Source organism: Kogia breviceps, chromosome 1, assembly GCF_026419965.1.
Source record: "Kogia breviceps isolate mKogBre1 chromosome 1, mKogBre1 haplotype 1, whole genome shotgun sequence".
Taxonomy (NCBI): Eukaryota; Metazoa; Chordata; class Mammalia; order Artiodactyla; family Physeteridae; genus Kogia; species Kogia breviceps.
The window spans coordinates 111,855,613-111,874,313 of NC_081310.1; positions in this window are offsets into that span (position 1 = coordinate 111,855,613).

Sequence of the window (18,701 nt, forward strand, 5' to 3'; positions counted from 1 at the left end):
TTTCTTTGATGAAGTGTCTGTGTAAATCTTTTGCTCATTTTTTAAAAAATTAGGTTGATGGTTTTCATATTATTGCATTTTGAGAGTACTTAGGTAAACTGGATACAAGTCTTTTACCAGATATATGATTTCAAATATTTCTCCCCATTTATAGTCTGCATCTTTTAATTCTCTTAACAATGTCATACATAGGGCAGAAGTCTTCATTCCAATGCAATCCAAGTTATCAATCTATTTTTTCCTACTATGGATTGTGCTTCTCATATTGTATCTAAGAAATGTTTGCTTAATCCAAGATCACAAAAATTTTCTTTTATGTTTTCTTCTAGTCTACAGATTGTTCATGACAATACAGTTTAAAATAGATATAATATTAATGAAATCTCAGTGACATCTCTGAGTCAAAAGAGTGGACACAATTTTTTTTTAATTCAGAAGAATTTGGAATTTCTGAAATCACAATCTCTTCCCTAAAACATAAAAAATCACACAGTGTAATTGTCATTCATTCATTCATTCAGTAATCAAGTATTTATTAATGGCCCTACTATTTTCCAATTGTTCTGGTAGATGATGTTGTAACAGAGTTAAAGATGTAGTTGGTCTTTTCCCTCAAGAAGGTCTACATCTCTATCCTATATCACACGTTTATATAGGACAGAGACAAGGAGTGAGAAAATTGTAGCACAGTGTGATAAGAGCAAAGATTCAGGTGGTCACCAGCAGCAAGATAAGTGAAAAGTGGGACACTTAACCCAAAATGACAGAACATAGTAACCCCATGAAAGAAAGGAGATCAAACTTGTAGCCCTCAGGAACACAAAGTCTGGTGGAGGAAATGAAAATATAAATACATAAATACAATTAATTACAATTTAATTACAATGTTCTAAGTGCTATGATAGAAAATGAAGACACTACATAACAAGATATAATTTAGTCTACTAACCTAAGGGAAGACACCCATAAGAAAGTAACATGAAATTGGAAGTTGAGCATAATTAGAAATTACCTTAGAATAAAACTTCAACGTTCCAGACTGAGGAAACAGAACATTTTAAGACCCTAAAATAGGAAATAAAGGAACATATTTGAGGAACAGAAAGGTCAGGCCAATAGGGAATTGTGTAGTGGTTTTCTAACTTTAGTTTAAATGAGAATCTTCCAGAAAGCTTGCTTAAAATTAAGATTACTAGACCCCACATATAAAAATCTTTATTTAGGAGGTCTAAATTAACAAGGTAATTATAATGTGATGTATCAACCACCATACATACTTCAATTAATTCCAGGATAGAAAGAGGGAGACTGTGGTAGGTAAGGAGAAAGGAGGTAGGAATTGAGTCATTCAAAGTAAGGATAGTTGATCCAAACTTTTTCCTAAAAACCTTGAGAAGCTTTTGAAGGATATAAAATAGGGATGAGACATGATCCACTTGCATTAAAACAAATTACTTTGGAGTGACATCATCAACACAGTGACATAGATTGTACCCAACTTCAGTCAGCCTCACAAGAGGGTCAACTAGCAACTATCTATACACAAGACACCATTTTGAAGATCTCAGAACCCAAGAAGTGAGACTTAAGCACTACCATGGACAACAGAGACTAAGAGGGACTGCATTAGGAGAGTTAGAGCAGCTGCTTCATTTTAACAGACTCAACCACTCCCCAGGCCAGCACATCACCACACCAAGAGGGCCTCACTGGGTTAGTTTCTCCAGTGGTAAAAAGAGAACTCAAGGTGGACATTCAGCTTTTCCAGAGTTGCAAGGTGATTCCGAGGAAGCATATTTAGGTCTTACCTCACATACATCACAGGGCGGTATTTGTGCAGCTCCACCAGGAGCTAGGGATCAGAAGGAGACAGATAAAGGGTGGTGGTGCCTACAGCAACCTTCACTCAGGTTTCAGCAGACCATGTTCCTGTTTGCAGAGGCACCTGGGCAGAAATCCCAGCCTGAGGCTCTGCATATCTAGAGAGCTGAGCCATGGCCAAGGAGCCTATTTGACAGTTCAGTCTGATTAGGATTACTGGCTACAAGATTGAATCTACAGTGGAGTGCATTTGACAGCCCATGCTGGCAGGGGAACAAATTCACAGTCTCACCAACCTGCTGAGCATAACATCCAGTCCCATCACTCTGGGAAGCATGGCCACAAAACCCAATAGCTGTGGAACACATCCTACCCAACTGTTGAGCATAGCTCTGGCCTTGCATAACCAGGGAGCTTTAACAGTGACCCTGAGAATCCTGGAGAACAGCCTATGGTACCACCCCACTGAGGAGCTCAGCCTACAACCTCACCCAGTAGCAGAGCCCAGCATATGGCCTTGACCAATTGCTGAACCTGTGGCCTTGCCTAGGCAGGGAGTGCAGCCAATGACTCTGCCCAACCATGGAGCATAGCTTACAACCCCAACTGACTGACAAGCCAAGACAGTAACCTTGCCCAACTGAGGAGCACAGTCACTAGCCCCACTATCAATAATGGATAGATTATCCACACAGAGAATCAATAAGGAAAGACTTGGTTTGAAAAGCACTTTGATAAATGTACATAACAGACATATACAGAACATTCCATGCAATAGCAGCAGAATACAGGTTCTTTTGAAGAACACTTTATAGGATAAATCATATGTTAGGCCACAAAAGAAATCTCAACAAATTCAAGAAGATAGAGATTATGCCAACTATCTTTTCTGAAAATGATAGTATGAAACCAGAAAATTCACAGATATGTAGAAATTAAACAACACACTCCTGAACAACCAATGGATCAAAAAAGAAATCATAAGTTACATAAAAAAATATCTTACAAACAAAAATGGAAATACAATATACCAAGACTTATGGGATGCAGAAAAAGCAGTTCTAAGAGGAAAGTTTATAGCTATAAATACATATATCAAGAGAAAAGAAAGATGGCAAATAAACAACCTAACATACTTCAAGGAACTAGAAAAAGAACAACAAACTAAGCCCAAGTTAACAGAAGGAAGGAAATAATAAAATTAAAGCAGAAATATATAAAATAGAAAACAGGAAAACAATAGAAAAGATTAACAAAACTGGGAAAGATAAATAAAACACACAAACCATTAGCTAGACAAACTGAAAAAAGGAGAGAAAACTCAAATAAATACATAAATGAAAAAGGAGACATTAAAACTGATACCACAGAAATACAAAGAACTGTAAGTGACTAAAAATTATATGCCAGCAAATTGGATAACCTAGAAGAAATTAATAAATTCCTAGAAACATGCACCTTCTAAGACTGAATTATGAAGAAACAGAAAATCTAAACAGACCAATAACAAGTAATGATATTAAATCACTAATCAAAACCTCTAACAAAGAAAAGCCCAGGACCATGGGTGGATGGTGGATTTCATGGGTGGATTTTGCCAAACATTTAAAGAAGAATTAATGCCAATCCTTCTCAAACTTTCCAAAAATTGAAGAGGAGGGAACACTTCCAAACTCATTTTATGTGGCCAGCATTAACAAGATACCAAAGCCAGGCAAGGACTCTGTGAGAAAAGAAAATTACAGACCAATATCCCTGATGAACACAGATGAAAAAATTCTTAACAAAATACTAGCAAACCAGGCTTCCCTGGTGGTGCAGTGGTTGAGAGTCTCCCTGCCAACGCAGGGGACACGGGTTCGTGCCCCAGTCCGGGAAGATCCCACATGCTGCGGAGCGGCTAGGCCTGTGAGCCATTGGTGCTGAGCCTGCGCATGTGGAGCCTGTGCTCCACAATGGGAGAGGCCACAACAGTGAGAGGCCCACATAATGCAAAAAAAACAAAACAAAACAAACAAACAAAATACTAGCAAACTTAATTAAACAGCACATTAAAATAATCATACACCATTATCAAGTGGAATTCATCCCTGAGATGTAAGTTTGGTTCAACACATGTAAATCAATAAATCTGATATATCACATTAATAGAAAGATAAAAATCATATGACCATCTCAATAGATGCAGAAAAAGCATTTGACAAAATTCAATATCCTTTGATGATAAAAACTCTCAACAAATCAGGTGTAGGAAGAACTTAATATAATAAAAGCCATATATAACAAGTTGACAGCTAACATCATCCTTAATAGTGAAAGGCTAGAAGCTTTTCCTCTAAGATAAGGAAGAAAACAAGAGCACCACTATTACTACTCTTATTCAACACAGTACTGAACCTCCTAGCCATAGAAATCAGAGAAAGAAGAAATAAAGGGCATCCAAGTCAAAAAGAAAAAAGTAAAATCCTCTCTATCTGTATATGACATGATCTTACACAAAGAAAATCCTAAAGAATCCACCAAAAAACTGTTAGAACTAATAAACAAATTCAGGAAAGTTACAGGACAGAAAAACAACGTACAAAAATCAGTTGTATCTCTGTACACTAACAATGAACTATCTCAAAAAGTAATAAAGAAAACAATCCCATTCACAATAGCATCAAAAACAATAAACACTTAGAGAGCTGTGAGCCCAGAAGTGGGGAGAAGTTGGAGAGGTCGGTAGGGGAGAGTAGGAAGAAATTGCAAATAGACCCCTGCCCTGGTCAGCTGAGCCCCCAAGGAGCATCTCTGCAGTGTCCAGGCTTTGTGTGGATTTGCCATGCATGGCCATATCAGGCCTGAGAGTTTGTAGACTGTCCCTGCTGCAGCCTGCCCCACCGTGGCCCTGTGGCTCCGGAAGTTGCCGCGGTGACCCCAGGCACAATCCAGCCCAGGTAGCCGAGCCACAGTCCCGGGATACCATAACCCCATGCCCCACCATGCCTTGGGCTGCCTGGGGATGGCAGATGGCAGGTGCTCCTGGCTGCTGCTGCTGCTCAACAAGGAGGAATGATTACTGTTCTAAAGTGAATGTTGGAGGTGGATACTCTAGGCCATGCCCCAGGGAATATTAATTGGTGTGAGCTCTCCTGGAGGTCCTCATCTCGGCACCAAGACCCAGCTCTACCCAGCTGCCTGCAAACTCCAGTGGGACCTAATTAAACTTAAAAGCTTTTGCACCGCAAAGGAAACCATAAACAAGATGAAAAGACAACACTCAGAAAGGAAGAAAATATTTGCAAACAAAGTAAATGACAAGGGATTAATCTCCAAAATATACAGACAGCTCATGCAGCTCAATACCAAAAAACAAACAACCCAATCAAAAAATGGAGAAAAGACCTGAATAGACATTTCTCCAAAGAAGACATACAGATGGCCAAGAGGCACATGAAAAGATGCTCAACATCACTAATTATTACAGAAATGCAAATCAAAACTACAGTGAGGTACCACATCACACCGGTCAGAATGGCCATCATAAAAATATCTACAAACAATAAATGCTGGAGAGGGTGTGGAGAAAAGGGAACCCTCTTACACTGTTGGTGGGAATGTAAATTGGTACAGCCACTATGGATAACAGTATGGAGGTTCCTTAAAAAACTAAAAATAGAACTACCACTTGACCTAGCAATCCCAATCCTGGGCATATACCTGGAGAAAACCATAATTCAAAAAAAAGTGCACCCCAATGTTCATTGAAGCACTATTAACAATAGCCAGGATATGGAAGCAACCTAAATGTCCATCAACAGAGGAATGGATAAAGAAGATGTGGTACATATATACAATGGAATATTTCTCAGCCATAAAAGGAATGAAATTGTGCCATTTGTAGAGACATGGGTGGACCTAGAGATTGTCATACAGAGTGAAGTAAGTCAGAAAGAGAAAAACAAATATTGTATATTAATGCATATATGTGGAATCTAGAAAAATAATACAGATGAACCTGTTTGCAAAGCAGAAATAGAGACACAGACGTAGAGAAAAAACATATGTACACCAAGGGGGGAAAGGGGGGGTGGGATAAATTGAGAGATTGGGATTGACATATATACACTACTATGTATAAAATAGATAACTAATTGGAACCTACTGTATAGCACAGGGGGAAAAAAAAAGGTATAATCGGTTTGTAGGACATATATTAAGTTAACCTTAAAAATACATTCCAATATACAGTAGGTGCAGACAAATACTGTTTGATTCCACTTATACTAGGTACCTAGAATAGTCAAATTCATAGATTCAGAAAGTACAATTGTAGATGCCAGGAGCCAGGGGTGGGTGGGGGGGTGGGGAGGTGGAATGGGGAGTTAGTGTTTAATGGGGAAAGAGTTTCAGTTTAGGAAGGTGAAAAATTCGGGAGATGGATGATACTGAAAGTTGCACAACAATGTGAATGTACTTAGTGATACTGAACTGTACAGTTAAATATTGTTAAAATAGTATGTTTTACATTATGTGACTTTTACCATAATAAAAAAAATTTTTTTTAACAAATAAATACTTAGGAATAAATGTAACTAATGTGAAAGATTCAAACACTAACTGTAATAAGACATTGATGAAAGAAATTTAAGAGGACAAATAAATGGAAAGAAATCTCATGTTCATGGATTGAAATAATGTTATTATTTATTATATTATTATTATTTATTATAATGTTATTTAAATGTCTATAATACCCAAAGCCATCTATAATATTCAATAAAATCCCTACCAAAATTTCAATGGTATTATTCACAGATATAGAAAAAAAAAATCCTAAAATTTATATGGAACCAAAAAGACCCCAAATAGCCAAAGCAATCTTTATAAAGAAGAACAAAGCTGGAAGCATCACACTCTCTGATTTCAAACTATACTATAAAATTATAGTATAATCAAAATAGTACAGTACTGGCATAAAAACAGGCAATAGGCCAATGGAAAGAGAGAATCAAGAGCCAAGAAATAAACCCAATGGTAAACTAATATTTGACAAGGGATCCACTAAGAATTCTTAATGGAGAAAACAGTCTCTTCAGTAAACGGTGATGGGAAAACTGGATATCCTATCCAAAAGAATGGAACTGGACCCCTCTCTTAAATCATTTGCAAAAATTAACTTAAAAATGTATTAAAGACTTAAAATGTAAGGACTGAAATAATAAAACTTGTAGAAGAACATAAGGAAAAAGTACTTGATATTGGTTTTGGCAATGACTTTTTAGATTTGACACCTTAAACACAAGCAGCAAAAATAAACAAGTATGACTACATCAAACTTAAAAGGCTGCACAGCAAAAGAAATGACCAACAAAATAAAAAGGTAACATATTGAATGAGAAAAAATATTTGCAAATCAAATATCTGATAAGGGGTTAATATCTACAATATACAAGGGACTTATATCTCAGTGGCAAAAAATAAACAAGTCAGTTAAAAAATGGGCAAAGACCTGAATAGATAGTTTTCCAAAGAATGTATACAAATGGCCAACAGATAACATGAAAAGTTGTCAACATCACAAATCACCAGGGAAATGCTAGTCAAAAATATAATGAGATATCTCTTCACACCGTTAGGATGGCTATTACCCAAAAGACAAGAGTTAACAAGTGCTGACAAGGATGTGGAGTAAAGATAACCCTTGTGCACTCTTGATGGGAATGTAAATTGGTACAGCTACTATGGAAAACACTATGGAGGTTCCTCAAACAATTAAAAATAGAACTACTATATGATCCATCAATTCTACTTCTGGGTATATATTCGAAGGAAATGAAATCATCATCTTTTTTTTTTTTTTTTTGAAATCATCATCTTGAAGAGATATCTGCACCCTCAAGTTTGTTGCAGAGTTATTTATCTCAATAAAACTGGAAAAAATTAAAGAGAAATAAGTTAAACATCAAAGAAAAGCAAGAAAGAGATAATCTCATAATAAAATATGGTCCTTTAAGTTGAATAAATAGTTTTATCAAAATCTCTCCTGCCTCATATCTTTTGACTGTGAAACATCATCAAGAATCCACAAACTTGGGCTTCCCTGGTAGCGCAGTGGTTGAGAGTCCGCCTGCCGATGCAGGGGATGCGGGTGCGTGCCCCGGTCCGGGAAGATCCCACATGCCGCGGAGCGACTGGGCCCTGTGAGCCATGGCCGCTGAGCCTGCGCGTCCGGAGCCTGTGCTCCGCAGCGGGAGAGGCCACAACAGTGAGAGGCCCGCATACCGCAAAAAAAAAAAAAAAAAAAAAAAAAAAAAAAAAAGAATCCACAAACTTAAAAGTGAACATATGGCACGTGTTTTTGAAATGTTAATCAACTCAGCAAGATAAATGAAGGAGTGAAGAGTCAACTGAATAGTGTAGATGAGGCTCTTATAAGCCGAAATGAGAGTGATCAAACACTGGAGGTTGGGGAAAGTATTTAGGTGCTTCAATTAATACAGTAGGTGCTCTATAAACATCTGCTAATTGACTGAATGATGCATGCATGAATAAATTGGGATCACCTAATCTGTGAAGGCTTCAGAGAAGTTGTAAGATTTGAGATGGCCTTGAGAAATAATCGACGATTTGGAGAGGTAACTAGGGCAAGGAAGAAATTCTAGTTCTAGGCAATGACGATGATAAGATCACAAAGTGATAACATTCAAAATATTAAAAGAAAGAAAGTAGCTAACAGAGGGCTCATGTCTCTCTTCACTCAAACTCTTTCTTTGTCACCAAATGACAAAAATCTAATGAATAAAGTGAATTCAAAACCTAGCAATTATTCATTACATGCCCGGCAGTAGTACTACAGTCATGGACATGGGATATTCAGGTAAAATAATCTGCAGAGAAACAAAGAAATACATTTACTGCCTAAACTGTTTTGCAGTTATAGGTTTGCTTCATAGCCATGTTCACATGGATAATTGTATATATGGGAACAGGAAAATTAATACAAGTGGTCTTCTTGTGCTTTTTGATGACTCTCAGGCACTGTCACCAGCTAAAGATAATGTCTGAGGGTGTGGTAGAGGTGAGAAGAGAACACATGGTAGTAGGAGAAGAATTCCAGGACTGAATTATAAACGTCGATACTTATATATCTATATAGAGGAGCTTCAAAATAAATTTTAGTACTACTGCTTTATGAAACAGTTCAGAGAACTTGAGAGATCTTTCTCTAAAATTCAAGTTTCTTAAGAGGGCTATTGTTTTAAGCATGCCTGATCCTTTTTTCTTTCTTTCTTTCTTTTTTTTTTTTTTAAATCCTGAACTGACAGAGAATAGTAGAAAAAGCATTTTGAAGGTATTTGGTTAACCACACATTTGTCTGACAGAAATGACAAGGCAAAACCCGGAGATTTGGGAACATGCTAATAAGTGACTGAAATTTTCGTTAGCTCTCACCCCTCTTTTGACTGATTGAAAGTGACAAGACAGGGCTTCCCTGGTGGCGCAGTGGTTGGGAGCCCGCCTGCCGATGTAGGGGACGCGGGTTCGTGCCCCGGTCCGGGAGGATCCCACATGCCGCGGAGCGGCTGGGCCCGTGAGCCATGGCCACTGAGCCTGCGCTCCGCAACGGGAGAGGCCACAACAGTGAGAGGCCCGCGTACCAAAAAAAAAAAAAAAAAAAAAAAAAAGAAAGTGACAAGACAATTAGACAATAGTATTTGAAATGAATCAATGACTGGTTGTCTCATATGGATTTTGTTCATTTCTTTTTATCTTTACACACCATCCTTGATTAAAAACTCACTTAAGTCCATGCAATAGCTCCCACTGGATTTTCTATTTTTTTCCTTCCAGTTATATTGAGATATAATTGACATACAGCACTGTATAAGTTTAAGGTGTACAGCATAATGATTTGACTTACATACATCATGAAATGATTATCACAAGTTTAGTGAACATCCATCTTCTCATATAGACACAAAATTAAAGAAATAGAATATATATTTTTTCCTTGTGATGAGAATTCCTAGGATTTACTCTCTTAACAGCATTCATATATAACATACAGCAGTGTTAATTATATTTAATCATGCTGTACATTACATTCCTAGTACTTATATATCTTATAATTGGAAGTTTGTACCTTTTGACAGCCTTCAGCCAATTCCTCCTGCTCCCACCACCCACCTCTAGTCACCACAAATCTGATCTCTTTTTCTATGAGTTTGTTTTTTAAGTATAGTTGACCTACAACACATTGTTGGTTTCTGTTACACAACATAGTGATTCAATATTTCTATACATTTCAAAATGATCACCACATTAAGTCTAGTTATGGTACATCTGCCTACAAAGATATTACATAGTTATTGACTATATTTCCTATACTGTACATGTCATATCCATGACATTTATTTTATAATGGAAGTTTGTACCTCTTAATCTCCCTCATTTATCTTTCTTCCTATAAAGATTTGTCTATTCAAATCCTCTAACAATATTTTGATGGTACATTTTAATTGATGTTGAGTTGTATGAGTTCCTTGTATATATTGGATATTAACCCCTTATCAGTTATATTGTCTGCAAGTATCTTCTCCCATTTTGTAGGCAGCCTCTTCATTTTGTTGAAAGTTTCCTTCACTATTCAAAAGCTTTATAGTTTGATGTAGTTCCATTTATTTATTTTCACTTTTGTTTCCCTTGCTTGGCATATGGAGATATATCTTAAAAAACATTACTAAGACTGATGTCAAAGAGTAATGTTTTAGAGCTAACTGCCTATTTTTTCTTTGAGAAGGTTTATGATTTCAGGTATTATATTTAAGCCTTTAATCCATTTTGAATTTTTTTTGTACATGTTGTAAGAGAGTAGTCCAGTTTGATTCTTTTGCATGCATATGTCCAGTTTTTCCAACACTATTTATGGAAGAGTCTGTCTTTTCCCCATTGTATATTCTTGCCCTCTTTGTGGTAGATTAATTATCCCTATAAGTGTGGGCTCATTTCTGGGCTCTCTATTCTGTTCCATTGGCATACGTGTCTGTTGTTTCTGTGTCAGTACCATGCTGCCTTGATGACTGTAGCTTTGTAGAATAGTTTGAAATCAGCAAGCAGGATTCCATCATTGTTCTTTTTTTTCTCAAGACTGTTGTGGCTATTTGAGTTCTTTTGTGTTTCCATACAAACTTTAGAATTATTTTTCTAGTTCTGTGAAAAATGTAATTGGTATTTTGATAAGGATTGCCCTGAATCTGTAGATTGCCTTGGGTAGTATGGTCATTTTAAAAGTATTAATTCTTCCAATCCATGAACATGATATATCTTTCCAGGGATTTGTATTCTCTTCAATTTCTTTAATCAGTGTCTTATAGTTTTGAGTACAGGTCTTTTACCTCCTTAGGTAGGTTTATTCCTAGGTATTTTATTCTTTTTGATGTGATTGTAAATTAGATTGTTTCCTTAATTTATCTTTCTGATAGTTTGTTTGGGTATAGAAACAAAATAGATTTTTGTATATTAATTTTTTTATCCTGCTGCTTTCCTGAATTCATTGATGAGTTTTAGTTATTTTTTGGTGGTATCTTTAGGATTTTCTATGTATCATATCACGTCATTTGCAAACAGTGACAGTTTTACTTTTCCTTTCCAATTTGAATTCCTTTTATTTCTTTTTCTTGTCTGATTGCTGTGGCTAGGACTTCCAACAGTATGTCAAATAAAAGGAGCAAGAGTGGGCATCCTCGACTTGTTCCAGATCTTAAAACAGCTTATCTCTGTTGAGAATGATGTTAGCTGTGGACTTATCATATATGGCCTTTATTATGTTGAGGTATGTTCCCTCTATACCCAATTTATGGAGAGTTTTATCATAAATGGATGTTGAGTTTGGTCAAAAGTTTTTTCTGCATCTGTTGAGATGATTATATGATTTTTATTCTTCAATTTGTTAATATTGTGTATCACATTTATTGATTTGCAGATATTGAGCCATCCTTGAATCCCTGAGATAAATCCCACTTGATCATGTGTATGATCTTTTTAATATACTGTTGAATTTGGTTTGCTAATATTTTGTTGAGGATTTTGCATCTATGTTCGTTAGTGATATTGGACTGTAATTTTCTGTTTTTTGTGATATATATATGCCTGACTTTGGTATATGCTGGTATATGCTGATGCTGGACTGCCTCACAGAATGAGTTTGGAAGCATTTCTTCCTCTGCAGTTTTTTGAGAATAGCTTGAGAAGGATAGGTGTTAACCCTTTCTAAGTGTATGGCAATTTATTGAGACTTGTTTTATGGTCTATGTATCCTGAAAAATGTTCCATGTCCCCTTGAAAAGAATGTGTTTTCTGCTACTTTTGGATGGAATGTTTTAAATATATATAACATATATATATATAACATAATATATAGATATGCATACATTATGTATACACATATACATATTAAGTCCATCTTATCTAATGTGCCATTTATTTTTATTTTTTTATATTTTATTTTTTAAAAAATATTTATTTATTTATTTTTGGCTGTGTTGGGTCTTCGTTTCTGTGCAAGGGCTTTCTCTAGTTGTGGCGAGTGGGGGCCACTCTTCATCACAGTGCACAGGCCTCTCACTGTCGCGGCCTCCCTGTTGCAGAGCACAGGCTCCAGATGCACAGGCTCAGTAGTTGTGGCTCATGGGCCCAGTCGCCCCGCGGCATGTGGGATCTTCCCGGACCAGGGCTCGAACCCGTGTCCCCTGCATTGGCAGGAGGATTCTTAACCACTGCACCACCAGGGAAGCCCTCTAATGTGCCATTTAAAGCCAAGGTATCCTTATTGATTTTCTGTCTGGATGATCTGTCCACTGATGTTAGTGGGGTGTTAAAGTCCTCTACTATCACTGTGTTACTATCAATTTCTCCCTTTGTCTGTTAATATTTGTTTTATATATTTTGATCATTATGTAATGTCCTTCTTTGTCTCTTGTTATAGTCTTTGTTTTAAGTCTATTTTGTCTGATATAAGTATGGCTACACTGGCTTTATTTTCATGGAATAATTTTTTCCATTCCCTCACTTTCTATTTGTGTGTATATTTAGATTTGGGTCTCTTCTATGCAGTATATATTTGAGTCTTGCTTTTGTATCCATTCAGCCACTCTATGTTTTTTTTATTGGAACAATTAGCCCATTTACATTTAAAGTAATTATCATATGCATGTACTGACTGCCATTTTGTTCATTGTCTGGGGTTGTTTTGTAGTTCTTTTTTGTTCCTTTTTTCTTTCTTTGGTCTCTTCCTTGTGTTCTGATGACTATTTTTACTGTTATATTTGGATTCCTTTCTCTTTTTTGTGTGTGTATCACGTTACAGACCTTCAGTTTGTGATTACCATGAGGTGTATATGTAGCAATCCATATATATATATATATATATATATATATAATCTATATATGTGTGTGTATACATATATAATTATTTTAAGTTAAGTTCATGATCTCTTAATTTCAAATGCATTTTAACAATCTGGCATTTTTACTACTTGCCATGCACAATTACTATTTTTGACATCATATTTTACATCTTTTTAAGTATCCCTTAACTATTTGTGGATAGAGATGATTTTACTACTTTTGTCTTTTTTACCTTCCTGCTAGCTTTATACATGGTTGATTTAGTACTTTTATATTTGCCTTTACCAATGAGAGTTTTCCTTTCAAAATTTTTATATTTCTAGTTGTGACCTTTTGTTTTTTGCTTAGAGAAGTCCCTTTAACATTTCTTGTAAAGTTGGTTTAGTGGTGCTGAGTTCTTTTACCTTTTGCTTATCTGTAAAACTTTTGGTTTCTCTACCAAATTTGAATAAGAGCTTTGCTGGGTAGAGTTCCTTGATTATAGGCTTTTCCCTTTCATCACTTTAAATATATCATGCCAATCCCTTCTGGCCTGCAGACTTTCTGCTAAAGAGTCAGTTGATAACCTTAATAGGAGTTCCTTTGTAGGTAAATTTGCTTTTCTCTTCCTGCTTTTAAAATTCTTTCTTTATCTTTAATTTTTGCTATTTTAATTACAATGTATCTTTGTGTGGTCCTCTTTGAGTTGATACTGCTTGGGACTCTAAGTTTCCTGGACCTGGATGTCTGTTGCCTTTCAGGTTAGGGATGTTTTAGCTAGTATCTCTTCAAATATGTTCTCTGCTCCTTTCTCTCTCCCTTCTCCTTCTGGGACCTCTTTAATATGAATGTTAGTACGCTTGATGTTGTCTCAGAGGTCTCTTAAGCTGTCCTCATTTCTTTTTATCCTTTTTTTCTTTCTTCTGTTCAGCTTCAGTGACTTCCACTCCTCTATCTTCCAGCTCGCTGTCTGTTCCTCCTGATCATCTAATCTACTGTTGATTCCTTCTAGTGTATTTTTTGTTTCAGTTATTGTATTTCTCATCTATGTTCAGTTCTTCTTTATATTTTCCAACTCTTTGTTTAAAACTTCTAACTTCTCACTCTCTTTATCCAGTCTTCTCCTGAGTTCTTTGAACCTCTTTACAGTCATTACCTTTAATTCTTTATAGGGTAGATTTCTTATCTCCACTCCATTTAGTTCTTCTTCTGGGGTTTTATCTTGTTCCTTTGTTTGGAACATACTCCTCTGTTGCTTCATTTTGCCTAATTTGCTGTTTTATTTCTATATATTTGGTAGGTTGGTTATGTTTTCTGACCTTGGAGAAGTGGCCTTTTGTAGGAGACATGCTATGCAGCTCAGCAATGCACTCCTCTGTGTTCACCAGATGTATATACCCTAGGGGGTGCCCCAATATGGGCTGCATGGGTCCTTATATTGTGACAGACTGACTACTATGGGTGACCTGGTAGGTGTGACTGGTCCCTAGTCAGTTTGGTTGCCAAGGTCTGCCTTGTGCAGAGGCTGCTGGCCACTGGTGGGCAAAGTCAGGTCACAAGGTGGTTGACTGCAGAGCCCTAGGGATTCACAGGATTAGTGCTGGCCTACTGGTATACAGAGCTGTGTTCTGGGTGGGTGGTTGTGGCGCCTGAGGTCCCATATCTAGTGTTGACATGCTGGTAGGCAAGGCCAGTTCCTGACATGGCTGGCTGCATGGTTTATGGTGTCCTAAAGCTTGAGTTGGCCAGCTGATGCATGGTGCTGGATCCTGGAGTGGCTGGCTCAGGGGCCCAAGGTGTCCTGTTTCATGGTTCCTTCTTTATATCTTTAGTTGTAGAAGATCTTTTCTGTAGTCTTCTAGTTTTTCTCAGCAATAGTTGCTCTGTAAATAGTTGTAATTTTGGTGTTCCATGGAAGGAGTCAAGCTCAGAGTTTTCAAACTCTGCCATCTTGGCCATTCTCCCTCCAAGATTAATATTCTTCTCTTTTTAAATTCACTCAATGTCCAAAATAAAACAACTGGCCACTCTTTGTCAGATTCCCAATTTACAAAATATATATATAAGCTATAAAATGTATGAGACTTTAAGATAGTCACATCATACCTCTCTTCATCCCAAACAGCTCTTATCAGAGTATCTCATGCACTAAGGAAGCTTACCAAATATCTTAACTGGTTTAATCATTTTTCTATCTGTGAATTGTTCTCAGAAGAAACAAAACCTCTATTCTTCACTTCCTTTGTCCTATGTTCTAAAAACTTAGTAAGTGATCAAATCCTAGTTTGAGTCAGTGTATTTCTACCATATGCACAAACTCAAATGTACTCAAATTCAAGTACATGCACTCATAAAAGGCATGAGAGAGAGCAATGGAGACACAGATAGAGAATTAAACAGTATGAACAGTTCACTTGTCATTCCACTCACTGAGCATATGCCCCAGAGTGAGCACGAGATGAAAAATGGGATTCTGCCTTTTCCTCTGTTGAGTTCACTTCCTACGCATCTCTCTTAGTGATCATCTTGCTGCAGTTCTGAGTATTCTAGTTTTCAAAGATGTGTATGGCATATAATATGATTCCTAAATTCAGTGCAATTACTTCATCTGGTACTCAACCAAAAAAGAAAAAAAATCTATCTGTTCCCAAACTAGAGAGAAAAATTGGCTATACTGGACTTATTGAGAGACAGTATATCAGTTTCAAACTTGGCATTGTCCTAAGAGGTGTTCAAGGTCAAGTTTGCCTGTTCTCAACTTATGCTTTACCTGCTGACTCTAGACATTATGCTCACTTAAGATGCCACTCTACAGCATGGCACTCCACTGTACCCTGAAAAGACTCTTTCTGACTCTGACATTTAATGTATTTTACACAAAATGTTCTTTATTCACAACTGATGATTAAAAAAGAAAAAAAGAGAAAAACATCTAAATCACCTGTCATGATTTTAACGCTTTTAGAAGTACTATTACAGATAACAAACAAATATAGGGGAAAAAAATCAAAAAAAGGAAAAAACTTTAACACAAAGATCACATACAGATGTGTCCACCGGGGCCTTACAGGTAAGGAAACAAGTGGAGAATCTGGAACTTATCAGAATACAAGGTCTGGAGAGGCCTGGAGAGGCAGAACAGCAGGAGCTCCAACTCACTGTTTCAATGCAGGAATGGAGGCTCAGTGTTGCCAATTTTTTTTTTTTTTAAAGAAACTGAAAATCTTGATTTTTATAGGAAAGACTGCCAAGGAATTTTAAAAATAATAGCAAATCCTCTGGGTCAAGACCACAAGAGCACTACAGACAAGATCCATTGGTCTAACTTAACACAATGACCATCCATTTGCAATCTCTGCACTAACTACCATATATTTATCACAAATAAGTGGATTTTTAAGTAAAAATATAACCATCTGAATGCATCCAGTGCTTAATTAACATCCTGAAGATTAAATAATGTATGGTTTTCTTTATATTGGGCAATTACGGCATTTTGCTGAATCAGGAAAAATGCAATTTTCAGTTCGCTTGAGAAAAAGTATTTAATACTTTTTCTCAACATATAGGGATATTTTAGCATGATGCCAAGTTTGTGCCTGGAATTCTTTCTTTCTTTTGATTGATAAGAAGTGTTTCCAGTCACCTGTTTACCTAAGAGTTAAGAAATAAAAGAAATTAAATAGTTCCCTACACCTGTAAGAGAAGTTGGATTTATTCTTTACGGGATCACAGTGCTAGATTATCATCATACAAACCTGTAAACATAATTTGATGGTTTCTATATCTCAAAAAAAAAAATCCTGTAGCCTCAAAATTAGACCTTCCATATGAATCAGGAAATTCTTATCATAGGATGCATTTCTGAGAGGGGAATATAAGACTCTAACAATATAGTTGTTGGCAGAAAATTGTCTGACTTTGATATACACAACATCTGAAGTCATAGCTTGGAGGTTGAGCCCTTACATCATTATTCCATACATACCAAACCTATTTGTTCATTTCTGTAATCGTTCACAGAGCACAGAAACCATCAGAGAGTAATAAGTCCAGGAAGGCAAATTGTACTTCTTATGGTTATAAGGGCTGTAGTGCTCAGTAGACTGGAATTACTTTTCCAGCAAAATAAATCAGAGGGCTTCCAAAAATTTTTAAACCTCTAATCATGAATAATGTTTACATTTCTGTTGGTTTCTAGATTTACATCCAACATATGGTGAGCAAAAAATATCAAAACCCATTCCAGAAATGAAAGGCAAAATCTGTCGTACAATTTGATGTGCCCCAAGTAGTCTGGTACCAGAGATTATAAATCTGCCTTTTGTTATATCAATCTTTCTGATGGGCATGTTTTAAAACTGTATGCAAAATAGTTCAATTATAACCATCACTTGTGTAACTATTGTCTAATAATATAAATGGCCTATTATAGAATAATTATGAAAACCAATATGAGTTTAAATATAGGAAACTTCTCCTATAGATCTGGAATGAATTCTTATAAATAAAGGGATACAGGATGTAGCATTAATCAAATTGGGGTAACTCAGTGGGTGGCAGCAAATATCCACCTATCACTGCTCTGTCAAAATAATGCAGCAGAAACTGCCAATTTTTTCTTATAGGAAATATAGGGAGGTTGATTTATATTCACTGATCTTGGTATTCAAGATGGTAGTTACTCTGTGTTAGTGTCAATGTCAAGGGAAGAGTGTACACGTACATGTCCAGCAACTTCACAGGGAAAAGTCCCCCTCCCAACCTTTAGGTGTAGCCGTCTCTAACAAAGAAATGCTTAATTACTACTCTATATTATACCTATTTCAATTTTTAAATTTTTTCAAATGATTATTTATAGCTCACATGAAAGAGCTGCTTGAACAAATGCCTGCATTTTAATTACACAAGTCCAGAGTTCTGTGCTGTATTTTTTTTTTTTTAAATCTTCAGAGATACAATGCTGGTGGGTTTCAAAGCTACAAACTAATCTGCACAGTTGGGGTGCTATATGCCATCCAAAGACCATGAAATTAATGAGGTCAACTTTAAAGGGGCCAAATTTTCTTGAACTGGTTTGATTTGAGCAAAGGGACTCATTTTCATGTAGTCTTGAAACATTTTTATTAGAGCTATTTAATTTTATGACACTGGTCCAAAGAATTTGCAAAAAGTCAGGGGAAATCTCCTATATTTCTTCTCTCTCTCCCTTTCTCTCTCTTGGCTATCTGTCTCTCTTTCTCTCCTATTTTCTATATATTGAAATTTAGAATCTGATATAGTTATAATTTACCTACAGTCCCTTTTCTCCTACAGCACTCAGATTTGAAGGGCATTTAAAGATTTAAGGTGAGTTTTGAATCTTAAAATCAGCATGAACACCAATGTAAACTGTGAGTACATCTCTACATGTTCATTAGTTCCCAAAACTTATTTCAGAAGCTCCTATTAAGTGCATATAATATTTTCACCTCTCTCAATATTAAACAATAAAAAATAAACAAAACTAT